The sequence below is a fragment of the Mirounga leonina genome, unplaced genomic scaffold, assembly GCF_011800145.1.
Source record: "Mirounga leonina isolate KUSES-001 unplaced genomic scaffold, KU_Mleo_1.0 Mir_166, whole genome shotgun sequence".
NCBI classification, from domain to species: Eukaryota; Metazoa; Chordata; class Mammalia; order Carnivora; family Phocidae; genus Mirounga; species Mirounga leonina.
In genome coordinates, this window is record NW_023270418.1 from 9,076,164 (window position 1) to 9,089,259 (window position 13,096).

At 35.3% G+C, this 13,096-nt stretch overlaps 1 pseudogene; it reads left to right on the top strand.

The window, feature by feature from the left end:
• The first annotated feature begins 1,711 nt into the window (after positions 1 to 1,711).
• LOC118016254 lies at positions 1,712 to 3,410 on the top strand (annotated as a pseudogene).
• The last annotated feature ends 9,686 nt before the right edge of the window (positions 3,411 to 13,096 follow it).

The window sequence follows — 13,096 nt, forward strand, 5'->3', positions numbered from 1 at the left end:
GCCAACATCTGTCATTTCCTGACTTGTTAATTTTAGCCATTCTGACTGGTGTGAGGTGATACCTCATTGAGGTTTTGATTTGGATTTCCCTGATGCCGAGCGATGTTGAGCACATTTTCATGTGTCTGTTGGCCCTCTGTATGTCTTCTTTGGAAAAATGTCTGTTCATGTCTTCTGCCCATTTCTTGATTGGATCATTTTTTCTTTGAGTATTGAGTTTAAGAAGTTCTTTATAGATTTTGAATACTGGCCTTTTATCTGTTATGCCATTTGCAAATATCTTCTCCCATTCTGTCAGTTGTCTTTTGGTTTTGTTGACTGTTTCCTTCGCTGTGCAGAAGCTTTTTATCTTGATGAAGTCCCAATAGTTCATTTTTGCCCTTGCTTCCCTTGCCTTTGGCGATATTTCTAAGAAGAAGTTGCTGCGGCTGAGGTTGAAGAGGTTGCTGCCTGTGTCTCCTCTAGGATTTTGATGGACTCCTGTCTCACATTACGGTCTTTCATCCATTTTGAGTCTATTTTTGTGTGTGGTGTAAGGAAATGGTCCAGTTTCATTCCTCTGCATGTGGCTGTCCAATTTTCCCAACACCATTTGTTGAAGAGGCTGTCTTTTTTCCATTGGACATTCTTTCCTGCTTTGTCGAAGATTAGTTGACCATAGAGTTGAGGGTCCATTTCTGTTCTGCCCATTTTTTAATTGAAGTGTGTGTGTGTTGAATGGTATGTTCTTTATCTATTTTGGGTATTAATCCCTTATTGTATATATCATTTGTAGATATCCTCCCACACTCAGTAAGTTGTCTTTTTGTTTTACTGATAGTTTCCTTTACTATGCAAAAGTTTTTCACTTTGATGTAGTCTCACTAGTTTATTTTTGTGTTTGTTTCCCTTGCCTGAGGAGACATATCCATAAATATGTTGCTAAGGCCAATGCCCAAGAGATAACTGCCTATGTTTTCTTCTAGGAGTGTTATGGTTTCACCTCTCACATGTAGTCTTTAGTCCATTTTGAGTTTATGTTTGTGTATGGTGTTAGAAAGCGGTCCAGTTTCATCCATTTGCATGTAGCTGTCCAGTTTTCCCAGCACTTGTTTAATGAGAAGACTCTCCTTTCATTCTTGTATATTCTTGTCTCCTTTGTCATAGATTAATTGACCATAGGTGTTGGTTTTCCTTCTTTTTTAAAACTGAATAACATTCCATTGTATGTACATTGTATGTATATACCATATTTTGTTTGTCCATTCATCTGTCAATGGATACTTGGACTTCTTTGATCTTTTGACTACAGACATATCTTGTTTTATTGTGCTTTGATTTATTACACTTCTCAGATATTGTTTTCTTTTTTTTCTTTTTCTTTTTTTTACAAAGTGAAGGTTTATGACAACCCAGCTTCAAGCATCTATTGGTACCATTTTTCTAATAGTATTTATATCTCTGTTTCACATTTTGGTAATTTTCATAATATTTCAAACTTTCTCATTATATTTGTTATGGTGATCTGTGATCAATGATCTCTGATGTTACTATCATAATTTTGGGGGAGCACCAGAAACCATGCCCATGTAAAACAATGAACTTAATCAATAAATGTGTGTGTCCTGCCTGCTTCATCAACTGGCTGTTCTCCATCTTTCTCTCTCTCCTTGGGCCTCCCTATTCTTTGAGACACACTGATATTAAAATTATGCCAATTAATAATTGCATAATGGCTTCTGAGTGTTCAAGTAGGAGGTGTCAGACATCTCTCCTTTAAATCAAAAGCTAGGAATAATCAAGCTTAGTGTGGAAGGCATGTTGAAAGCCAAAATAAGCTGAAAGCTAGGTTTCTCATGCCAGTTAGCCAAGTTGTGAATGAAAAGGAAAGTTCTTGAAGGAAGTTAAAAGTGCTACTTCAGTGAACACATGGATGATAAGAAAAGAAAATAGCCTTATTGATGACAATATTTCCTTAAGCCAAAGCCTAATCTAGAGTAAGAGCCTAACTCCCTTCAGTTCTATGGAGATTGAGGGAGATGAGGAAGCTGCAGGAGAAAAGTTTGAAGCTGGAAGAGGTTGGCTTATGAGGTCTAAGGAATGAAACTGTCTTCTTAAGAGAAGAGTGCAAAGTGAAGTAGCAAGTGCTGATGTAGAAGCTACAGCAAGTTATCCAGATCTAGCTAGGATAATTCATGAAGGTGGCCACAGTAAACAATATATTTTCAATGTAGATGAAAAGCCTCCTATTGGAAGAAGATGCCATCTAGGACTTTGATAGCTAGAGTGAAGTCAATGTCTGGCTTCAAAGTTAAAGGACTGGCTAACTCTCTTGTTAGAGGCTAATGTAGCTGGTGACTTTAAGTCAAAGACAGTTCTCATTTACTATTCAAAAACTCCTAGGGCCCTGAAGAATTATGCCAGATCTACTCTGCCTGTGCTCTATAAATGGAACAATAAACCCTAGATGACAGCACATCTGTTTACAACATGGTTTACTGAATATTTTAAACCCACTGTTGAGACCTACTGCCCAGAAAAAAAAATGTTTTTAAAAATATCACTGCTCTTTGACAATGTACCTGGTCACCCAAGAGCTCTGATGGAGATGCTCAATGAGATTAATGTTGTTTTCATGCCTCCAAATACAACATCGATTCTGTAGCCCATGGCTCAGGGAGTCATTTCCACTTTCAAGTCTTATTATTTAAGGAGTACATTTCATAGTGATATAATTGCCATAGAGAGTGATTCCTCTAATGGATCTGGGCAAAGTAAACTGAAAATCTTCTGGAAAGGATTCATCATTCTAGATACCATTAAGAACATTTATGATTCATGGGAAAAGGTCAAAATATCACCAAGACCAGGAGTTTGGAAGTTGATTGCAACCCTCATGGACAATTTTGAGGATTTCCAGAGTTCAGTGGAGGAAGTAACTGTGGATGTAGTGGAAATAGCAAGAGAACTAGAATTTGAAGTGGAGCGCAAAGATGTGACTGAACTGCTGCAATCTCATGACCAAAATTTAATGGATGACGAGTTGCTCCGCAGGAATAAGCCATTAAAGTGGTTTCTTGAGCTAGAATCTACTCCTGGTGGCAATGCTATGAAGACTGTTGAAATGACCACAAAAGATTTAGAATATTACATAATACATGGTTGATAAAGCAATGGCCAGGTTTGAGAGGGTTGAAAAAAGTTCTGTGGATAAAATGCTGTCAAACAGCATCTCATGCTACCAAGAACATTTTTGTAAAAGGAAGAGTCAATTGATAAAGCAAACATCGTTATCTTATTTTAAGAAATTACCACAGCCACTGCAACCTTCAGCAGCCAGCATCCTGATCAGTCAGCAGCCAGCAACACTGATGCAAGGCCCTCTACCAGCAAAAAGATTACAATTTGCTGAATGCTCAGGTAACAGTTAGCATTTTTAGCAATAGAGTATTTTTTTAATTATGGCATGTATATGGTTTTTTAGACATAATGATATTACACACTTAGACTATAGTATAGTGTAAACATAACTTTTATATGTACATTGGGAAACTAAAACAATTCATTAGTCACTTTATTGTGATATTCATTTTATTGTGGTGTCTAGAACAAAACCCACACATTTGAGGCATACCTATATTGTGAATAATACTGCAATCAACATTTATGTACAAATATTTGTTCATGTTCCTGCCTTCAGTCCTTTTAGGTATAATACTATAAGTGGGATTGCTTGATCATAAAGTAATTCTATTTTTGCTTTTTTGAGGAACTGACATATTATTTTCCATAGTGACTGTATATAATGCTTTTATTTGTTAAGTGTTCACTATATAGGAAACATTTATACTATGCATTTATATCTTTTAATTATAGAACTATAGATATAGAATGTGAATATAAAGCACTGGTTGTATGAGTGTGTATATAACACTGAAGCTAGATTGTTGAATATATACCATGAAATATGTGTGTGTGCAATAGTGATGATTTATATTCAGTACTGTTCTCTCATTAACATTTCTTTTTTTTTTAAGATTTTATTTATTTATTTTACAGAGGGAGAGACACAGTCAGAGAGGAAACACAAACAGGGGGAGTGGGAGAGGGAGAAGCAGGCTTCCTGCTGAGCAGGGAGCCCAATGCAGGGCTCGATCCCAGGACCCTGGGATCATGACCCGAGCCGAAGGCAGACGCTTAATGACTGAGCCACCCAGGTGCCCAACAATGAACATTTCTATTAGTGACTTTTGCTATATAAAAAATCACCCCAAAACATAGTAGCTTAAAATAATAACAAATGACTTTGTTCATAAACCTGAAATATGCCAGAGCTTGGCAGGGATAGCTCTTTCAGATCCAAGCTCATAACCTGAGTAGCTTGATTGGAGCTGGAGGATCTGCTTTTACAATGTTTTAATTCAGTCAAATGGCTGGTAAATCAGTGCTGACTGTCATCTGAGGATTCCACCATGGCTGTGGGGCATCAGCTTCAGTTCCTCTCCACCTGAGCCTCTTCATGGGTTGACTGGACTTCCTTACCACATAGTGGCTGTGTTTTAAATGCAGGCTCTTAAGAGAAGTTGGTGGAAACTATTGCTTTTCATGACCTAACTCTCAAAATCATCATAGTATCACTTTCGCCATTCAGATTTAAGGGAGAGATCATGGACCCTACCTCTTGATGGGAGGAATATCCAAGCCTCATTGTAAGAATATTTGAAATGGAAGATACTGTCATGGCCACTTTTAGAAAGAACAATCTGCCACAGTCACATGTTATTATTTCCAAACAGTTTGAAAGATACATTTGTTAATTCATGCAAAAAATATTTATTAAATGCCTACTGTGTGTCAGCACTCAGGATTAAACAATAAAGAAAACACATAAAGTACTTGCCCTTGTGGAGCTTACATTACAGAAGAAGAAATCAGGAGAAAAACAAGTATCTGTCATGTCAGATGATAAGTGTTAGGGAGAAAAATAAAGCAATGTAATGGGGAAAGGGAATGGTGAGGATTGGAGAATTATTTATATAGGATGGTCTGGGACATAATCTCCAATGAGGTGACTTTTGAGCAGATACCTGAGGAATGGGGAGGAACTAAGCCTTGAGGATAAAATTCTAAATGGAGTCATGGATAAAAGGCCTTGAAGTCTAATGGCCCTTGATGTTTGAGAAAGAGTGTGACCAGTATGCCTGGAGTATGACGGAGGAGAGAGGGAAGAAATGAAATCATAGATGTGATGGGTGCCAGATCATGTTGAAATAGTAGGAAGATGATATTGCCTTTCCTGTTGAAAAAAAAAAATTCCCAAAGAAACATACCACTAATAACATTATTCTTTTTAGTTTCATTGTCTTTGTTTCAATCACATTCTTTCCACGAATGTGGAATACCAAAGAACAAGGCATTGTGTGTGATAAGTTAGTGGGCATCAGCTGTCATCTGGATTTGTAGGAAGTTGGCCAACTGATGGAAATTGCCTCTAACCTTGGGGATAAAAATTCAGGTCTCAGAAGAATATGAGACATCTCTTCTCTCTGAATCTGTTCTCTGCCTGCTTTATGCCACATCTGTGCACATAAAATGTTCAACATATTCACTGACCTGAGTGGCAGAGGTAATAATGTGGTTGGCATTTAGATGTTTAGATTTGTGTTCATCAAAAGGACTTACAGAAGATTTTGAAGTTTGGTTTCCTTACACCCCAATGCCCTGATAAAATTGGGTGAACCTTCTCTTTCTCACCATTAACATTGGAAGTAATAAATGAAGAACAGCTGCAAGGAAACCAGCCGAATGCCTGACAAACTGATTAGTCTCTTGAGGAGTTTCTTTAGTGCACAGTTGTTTTTAAAACTGGTTACAGCAACCCTCTGTTTCCTGAGATTAAGAATTCCTTATATCAGTGAGATCATATGATCACTGGGTGTTATATGCAAACAATGAATCATGGAACACTACATCAAAAACTAATGATGCAATGTATGGTGATTAACATAACATAATAAAACTGGTTGCAGATTAGCAGCACCTGGGGAGCTTTGCCCACTTCAGTGCTTTGGCATCGGGCCCAGGCATGGGTTGTTGTTTTTTTGTTTATTTGTTTGTTTTTCAGCTCCCTAGGTGATTCTAACATGCAGCCATATTTGAAAACCAGCACTTTTGCTATCAGGCTATGGCTACTAGATGCTACAAGATGGCTTAAACAACATCATGCAAAATAAATTAGTATGCCTAAAGATTAAAACTTATTTAAATCCCAATTTCCAAGCAGTGTCTCTGAAAAAACTTTCTTGGTACATTCTAAGTTTACAAATACCACTGAAAATGTCTGTGACATCATTTGGCCTATCCTTCACTCCATTCTTTCCTTCCCAAATTTGCTCTTCATCTTCTTTGAGAGAGCAAGCAACATCATTCCTTTCTTCTGAAAATATCTTCTGAATAATCCTGGCCCCTTGCAAAATTCTCTAAGTCTGCGTTTTTCATATTTGGGGATTATGATACACATATATTCATTAATTTTAAAATGTTTCTTCCATCCCTTTGTTTTTCACTTTTTCTTTCCCTACTTTTCTATCTGCATGATAGTTGTTGATCACAGCAAATGAGATCAAAACATTGACTAACTTGGGCAGACATCTGCTTAAGTTACTTTGAGAGGTTTGGGATCAAAGTATCAACAATGAAAAAAGTAGAGCCCCAGTAAAAGCATTTCTCCATTGAATTTTATATAATCATCTTCAGTTATCTGCTTTTATTTTTCTCATCTCCAACAATAAGGTATGGGAACTTCTTGAAGAACCGTTTGGACCATGTTGTTTTAGGACTTTTGTTGATACACTTGACCTCACATAGCTCTACAGTCACACCTTATTGTACTGCATAATGTTTTACCAGCTATCTGGGTACCTTTTAAGGTAGTCAAGTTGACACATAAAATTAATAACTAATATTAATAATGATATCACCATGGAATGCTAAGTTGCAAATATTTGCAAATATTTCTCTACAACATCCTCTCCACATCTAGTCAGTTACCAAAGGCTCTGTTTTTACCTCAGAATGAACACCTGAATGAGCAATTTCTCTCCATCACTACTAACTCCATCTATCTCTTCTCTGGACTATTGTGACATAATTATCTCATTCCCTCCAATTTTTTTTTTCCCTTCTGAGGCTCATTGCCCACAGTTTTCTTTTAAAAATGAAGTTAAGTCATATAGCTCTTTGACTTTAAGGCTAATTGATTTCACTCTTCTAATGGGATTATGGTCAAATTCCATGATTTGGTACCACTCCTCAAATCTATTTTCTGCCTTTTTTCTCTAGATTCATTCACTGGCACTGTCTCATATCACATAACGATCTCATCAACGCTTATGACTTAAAAAGCCATCAAAATGTGGAAATCCCACAAATTCATATCTGAAGTCCAGAACTCTCTCTGAATTTGAGTATCTTACAACTGTTTGCTCAAGATCTTAACTTGTGTTTCTAGTAGATATTGAAAAACTCACGAGGGCACCTGGGTGGCTCAGTTGGTTAAGCGACTGCCCTAATTAGAAAAATACCATTCTGCTCCTGGCATACTAGCTCCCTAAGTATTGTCTGATTCAATAAACATGATTTAACCCCAAGATTTTAGGGCAGTTTTCTCTGTCTGGTGTATTTTCCCCCAGTATCTAAATGTACTCTCTCATTTCCTCCAGGTCTCCGATCATGTCATTTCATCAGTATGGCCTTCAAGACCAGGCTACTCATATCCAACATTCCTGGCTATACACTGTCTCTGTTCTGATTTTGCCCATAGAGGTTTTCACCATCTGACACACTCTGAATTTGTTGTTGTTATTGTTTTTCCCTCCTAGTTAGAATATTAGCTGCACAAGAGTGGGATTTTTTTTTTCCCCAATTTTGTTCACTATTGTATTCTTAGTGACTAGAATGATGCCTGATACACAGTAGTTGCTCAATAAATATTAGTTAAGTAAATGGATGAATAAATTGCCCAGTGCTCTAGCTATATAAGCTTTCTTATTATCTGAACATACTAGGTATTTTTCTAATTAGTTATTTGCACACATATTCTTTCTTCTGCTTGGTGAGCCATCTCCGCTCCCTCAGACTTTAAGACTTTTGCTGTTACTTACTTTGTAAAACCTCTAGCTCCCTCAGGCAATTGTGGATTCATTCAGTTGTTTCAATAGCTTTTTGTTTATTAGCATTCTGCTATTAGAAGTATCTGTTAGAACATTGCAACATGGTCTCATAAGTATTCCTATGTCTGTCTCCCTGTTTCTTAAGGATAGGAACTGGACCTTATTTATCTTTGAATATGCAGCATAGAGCATAGAATGTCAATATATATTTACCAAATGAAGGAATTAGTAATTCAACAGTTCAGATCTATATATCAGTCTGTGAGTGTCCAGGAATGCTGACTGGGAACAAAAGACAAAAACAAGACATGCAAGAAAGAATATCAGGTGACATTTCTTCCCAAAAGTGGAAAGTATTTGTTTTGTCAATTGTATTTACATGAACTGATAGGAAATGGAGATTAAAGTGAAAATCAGCTAATGGAATTTGAAAAGGCAAGTCAGGGTCAGATTGGGTCCTTCTTTTTCTCGCCAACAAAAGTGTTGTCTGGTTGGAACAAGACAGGAGAAATGGCTGTTAGATGATGCTTATGTAGTGCTACTAATGAGATCTGGGTCATAGGTGAAAGCCATTTGCCAAGTGTAGCACAAACTTTTCTCTTTTGTCTTGGAATTTGTGACAATAATTTTTATGAGTATTATCCAGGGACTGTAACCAGGCTGAAAACTCTTTTCCAGGCAGACAAAACTTAGATGTGATTAATCTTAGAAACGGCCCCTTTTAATAGACTATAGGTATGAGTGTGAAAGCACCTGTTGGGGTTTCCTTCCTAAGTCTCTGACACTAACAAGATGAATAGGGGAAGCCAGTTAGGGCTGAAAACTTCAGAGCTACTTCTGATAGTAGGAAACACTAAAGCCACTTCATTGGAGATGCCACCATACCCAAATAACCATATTACATATTCACCCAGAGCAGACTGTGAGAAATAATATCCTGTTGATCACTCTGTGTATTCCCCCCCCCTTTTTTTAAGTAAGTTTTACCCCCAGCATGGGGCTTGAACTCATGACTCCAAGATCAAGAGTTATATGCTCTATGCTCTACCGACTGAGCCAGCCAGGTACCCCCACTCTGTGTATCCTGAGACACATCTTTATTCTGGATGTTGCAGCTTATATAATTCAAATCCATTCTAGTTCTCTAGTGAATTGATATGGTATTGGGTACAGATTCTTCTTAGATAACCTTTACCAATTTTAGGTATTCTCTATTATTCCTAGTTTGAAGGGTTTATTAATATTATTATTATGAATGGATATTGAATTTTGTCAAATGCTTTTTTGCATTTACTGAAATTACCATACAGTTTTTCTCCTTATTTTGTTAATATAGTGTTATATTACTAGATTCAATTTAAGTATTTGAGACATACTATTCTATAGATTTACTTTCTGGTAATATCTTTGTCTAATTTATGTATCAGGGAAATCCTGGCCTCATAAGATGCCAGACGGGAAGTCTTGTAATTTCTGGAAGAATTTGTGTATCGTATAGAGTTGAAATTATTTATTTCTTAAAATGTTGGGAGAAGTCACCAACAAATCATCTGCACCTGGAGTTTTCTTTATATGAATGTTTTTAACTACAATTCATTATTTAATAGGTATGGAGCTATTCTGATTAACTTTATTGAAGTAGAACTAACATACAATGTTATATTAGTTTCAGATGTACAAGATATTGATTCAACAATTCTATACATAACTCAGTGCTTAGCACTATAAGTGTAGTCACCATCTGTCACCATACAATGTTATTACAATATACTATATTCCCTATGCTGTCCTTTTCATCTCCATGACTTACTTATTGTATAACTAGAAGTTTGTACTTCTTAATCCCCTTTATGTGTTTTGCCCATCTCCCATCCACCTCCTGTCTGACAACTGCCAGTTTGTTCTCTATATTTAAGAGTCTTTTTTGTGTGTGTGTTTGTGTGTTTGTTCATTTGTTTTGTTTTGTTTTTTTTAGATTCCACATATAAATGAAATCATTTGGTATTGTTTTTCTCTGACTTATTTCATATAGTATAATATCCTCTGGGTCCATCCACATTGTCACAAATGGCAAGATCTTATTCTTTTATGGCTGAATAATATTCCACTGTGTGTGTTACTATGATACACATAAACACACTACATTTTTTTTTCACACACTACATTTTTTTATCCATTCATCCATCAATGAACATTTGGGTTGTTTCCATATCCAGGCTCTTGTACATAATGCTTTTATAAAAATCAGGTGCACATATTTTTTTCACATTAGCGTTTTCATTTTCTTTGAGCAAATAGGCAGTAGTATTATTACTGGATTGTATGGTATTTCTATTTTTAATTTTTTGAGTAGCCTCCATACAGTTTTCTAGAGTGGCTACACAATTTACATTCCTACCAATAGTGAATGAGGGTTGTTTTTTCTCCCCATCCTCACTGAACACTTGCTGTCTTTTTGATTCTAGCCATTCTGGCTGGTGTCAAGTAGTGTCTCATTGTGGTTTTGATTTGCATTTCCCTGATGATTAGTGACGTTGAGTATCTTTTCATGTGTCTGTTGGCTGTCTATATGTCTTCTTCAGAAAAATGTCTATTCAGAACCTCTTCCTATTTTTAATTGGATTTTTTTTTAGTATTGAGTTATATAAACCCCTTATATATTTTGGATATTAAGCCTTTATGGATATATCATTTGCAAATGTCTTCTGCCATTCAGTAGGATGTCTTTTTGTTTTGTTTATGGCTTCCTTTGCTGTGTAAGAGATTTTTTTTTTATTTTGATATGATCCTAATAGTTTATTTTTGCTTTTATTTCCCTTGCCTGGTATCTAGAAAAATGTTGCCGAGGCTAATGTCAAAGAAATTGTGGCCTCTGTTTTCTTCTAGGAGTTTTATGATTTCAGGTCTCATATTTAGGCCTTTAATCGATCTGGGGCTTATTTTTGTATATGATGTAAGAAAGTGGTTTAGTTTCATTCTTTTGCTTGTAGCTGTTCAGTTTTCCCAGCAATATTTATTGAAGAGACTGTCTTTTCCCCATTGTATATTCTTGTATCTGTTGCCCTAGATTAATTGACCATATAGTTTTGAGTTTATTTCTGGACTCTATTCTGTTCCCTCGATCTATATGTCTGTTTTTGTTAGTACCACACTGCTTTGACTACTACAGTGTTGTAGTATATCTTGAAATTTGGATTTATTATACCTCCAGCTTTGTTCTTCTACATTAAGATTTCTTTAGATTTTTTTTCTTGTTTTAATGAATTGTGATAGTTTGTATCTTTCAAAGACTGTATCTATTTCATATGTAGCAGAAAGGTGTCCATTATATTGCCTTATTCTTTGAACAACTGTAGGATCTGTAGTAAAGTTCTGTTTCATTCCTGAAAATAATTGGTTGGTTGGTTGGTTTTTCTTTGGTGTGGCTAAATATTTATCTGTTTCAAAGAACCAGCTTTTTTTTTTCTTATTGATATTCCATGTACTGTTCGTGTTTTCAAGAATAAATCCAGTATCAATTATTCCATCATGGCTAGAAGTTGAAGTCTTATATTTTGATGATTTTATGTTTAACCTTACTGTGTGTACTGAAATTGTTTTTCAAATATTGGTGTAGTTTATATTTCAATTAAAATAATGCTAAAGGGATGGTAAAAATCAATCAGGAATATTAAATGTTGAGATTTTAGACAGAGTAGATCTGTAAGTGATTCTTAAAGGAAGAGTTATAGAATCATACATATGTTTGTTATATTTCTGTGACTATGAATTTTCTTTCCCTGTTCCTGAATTCTACTAATTTAAAAAGTGCTATCTTGATTGCAAAACAATGTCAAGGTTAGGAATGTAGCTGAGACCTGACAACTGCCTTAGAGTTGTTCATAGTCAAGCAGAAAGATGAAATTTGAGAAATACCAACAATGTGAAGTAGATTGAGATAAGGGTCATAGAATATATAGATAACCTATTACAGTATTTCATTTTACCATATATGAAAGCAATATTCATGACTCATAGCTAGAATCAGCCTGTGAATCGAAGTAGAGCTAAATATTTCCACTAGAAGATCTAACACTTTTTTTTCTATAATAGATGAAAAGGTACAGAGATTCCAGAAGTATTCCTAATTGCTTATTTGCAAAAAGCAGAGACAGGATACAGAAAGGAGCAAAAAATTAGAGTGGAATAGGGGAAAGCAATGGAACTTACAGATTGTCTTGATAATGGTTACTCCATTTTTGGATGTCTCAATGAGTGTGATATATCAAATAATTGCCTGATAATCCTTTTAGATAGAATACAATTATGAAAATATCTGTGGGTCTTTATTTGAAAATGAGTTAATAGTACCCAATTTTGTCTAGAAACTATTTTCCAATTGCTAAATTATAAGATATTTCAAGGACATCATGAACATGGATATATTGCCCATCACTTAATTGTTTCCATACTTCAGGGGAGTTGTGAGTGGAAATTAATATTTCTGAGATAAAAGAGCTAATATTCCATCCTGCCACTAGGAGGGAAAAAAATTAGCAATTAAATTTAAAAAAAAAGTTTAAATAGAAAATCAGACCTGCCCCATACTGTCAAATTATTATCACATCATATTATAAGTGGCAATACCATTATGGCCCTTAGAAATTGCTTGGTTTTGCCATTTCAGAGAAAGTTCTGTGATATTGGGAATCTAATAGTAGCTTTAATGAAGAGACAAATTGGAAAACTTTAACAATTTAAATATATTTTCAAACATTTTATTGTTTGGGAGAATAATCATAATGTAATTGTTAAGTTTACAAAACAGGAAATAAATATAAAAACTTTGTGATGAAAACTTTTGTAAAGAAAAATCATATTTATTTTAAAATATATTACTAAAATATTACCAATGCTTATTACTGGGATGATAAGATAACAAATGATTATAATATTTTTCATTTAAC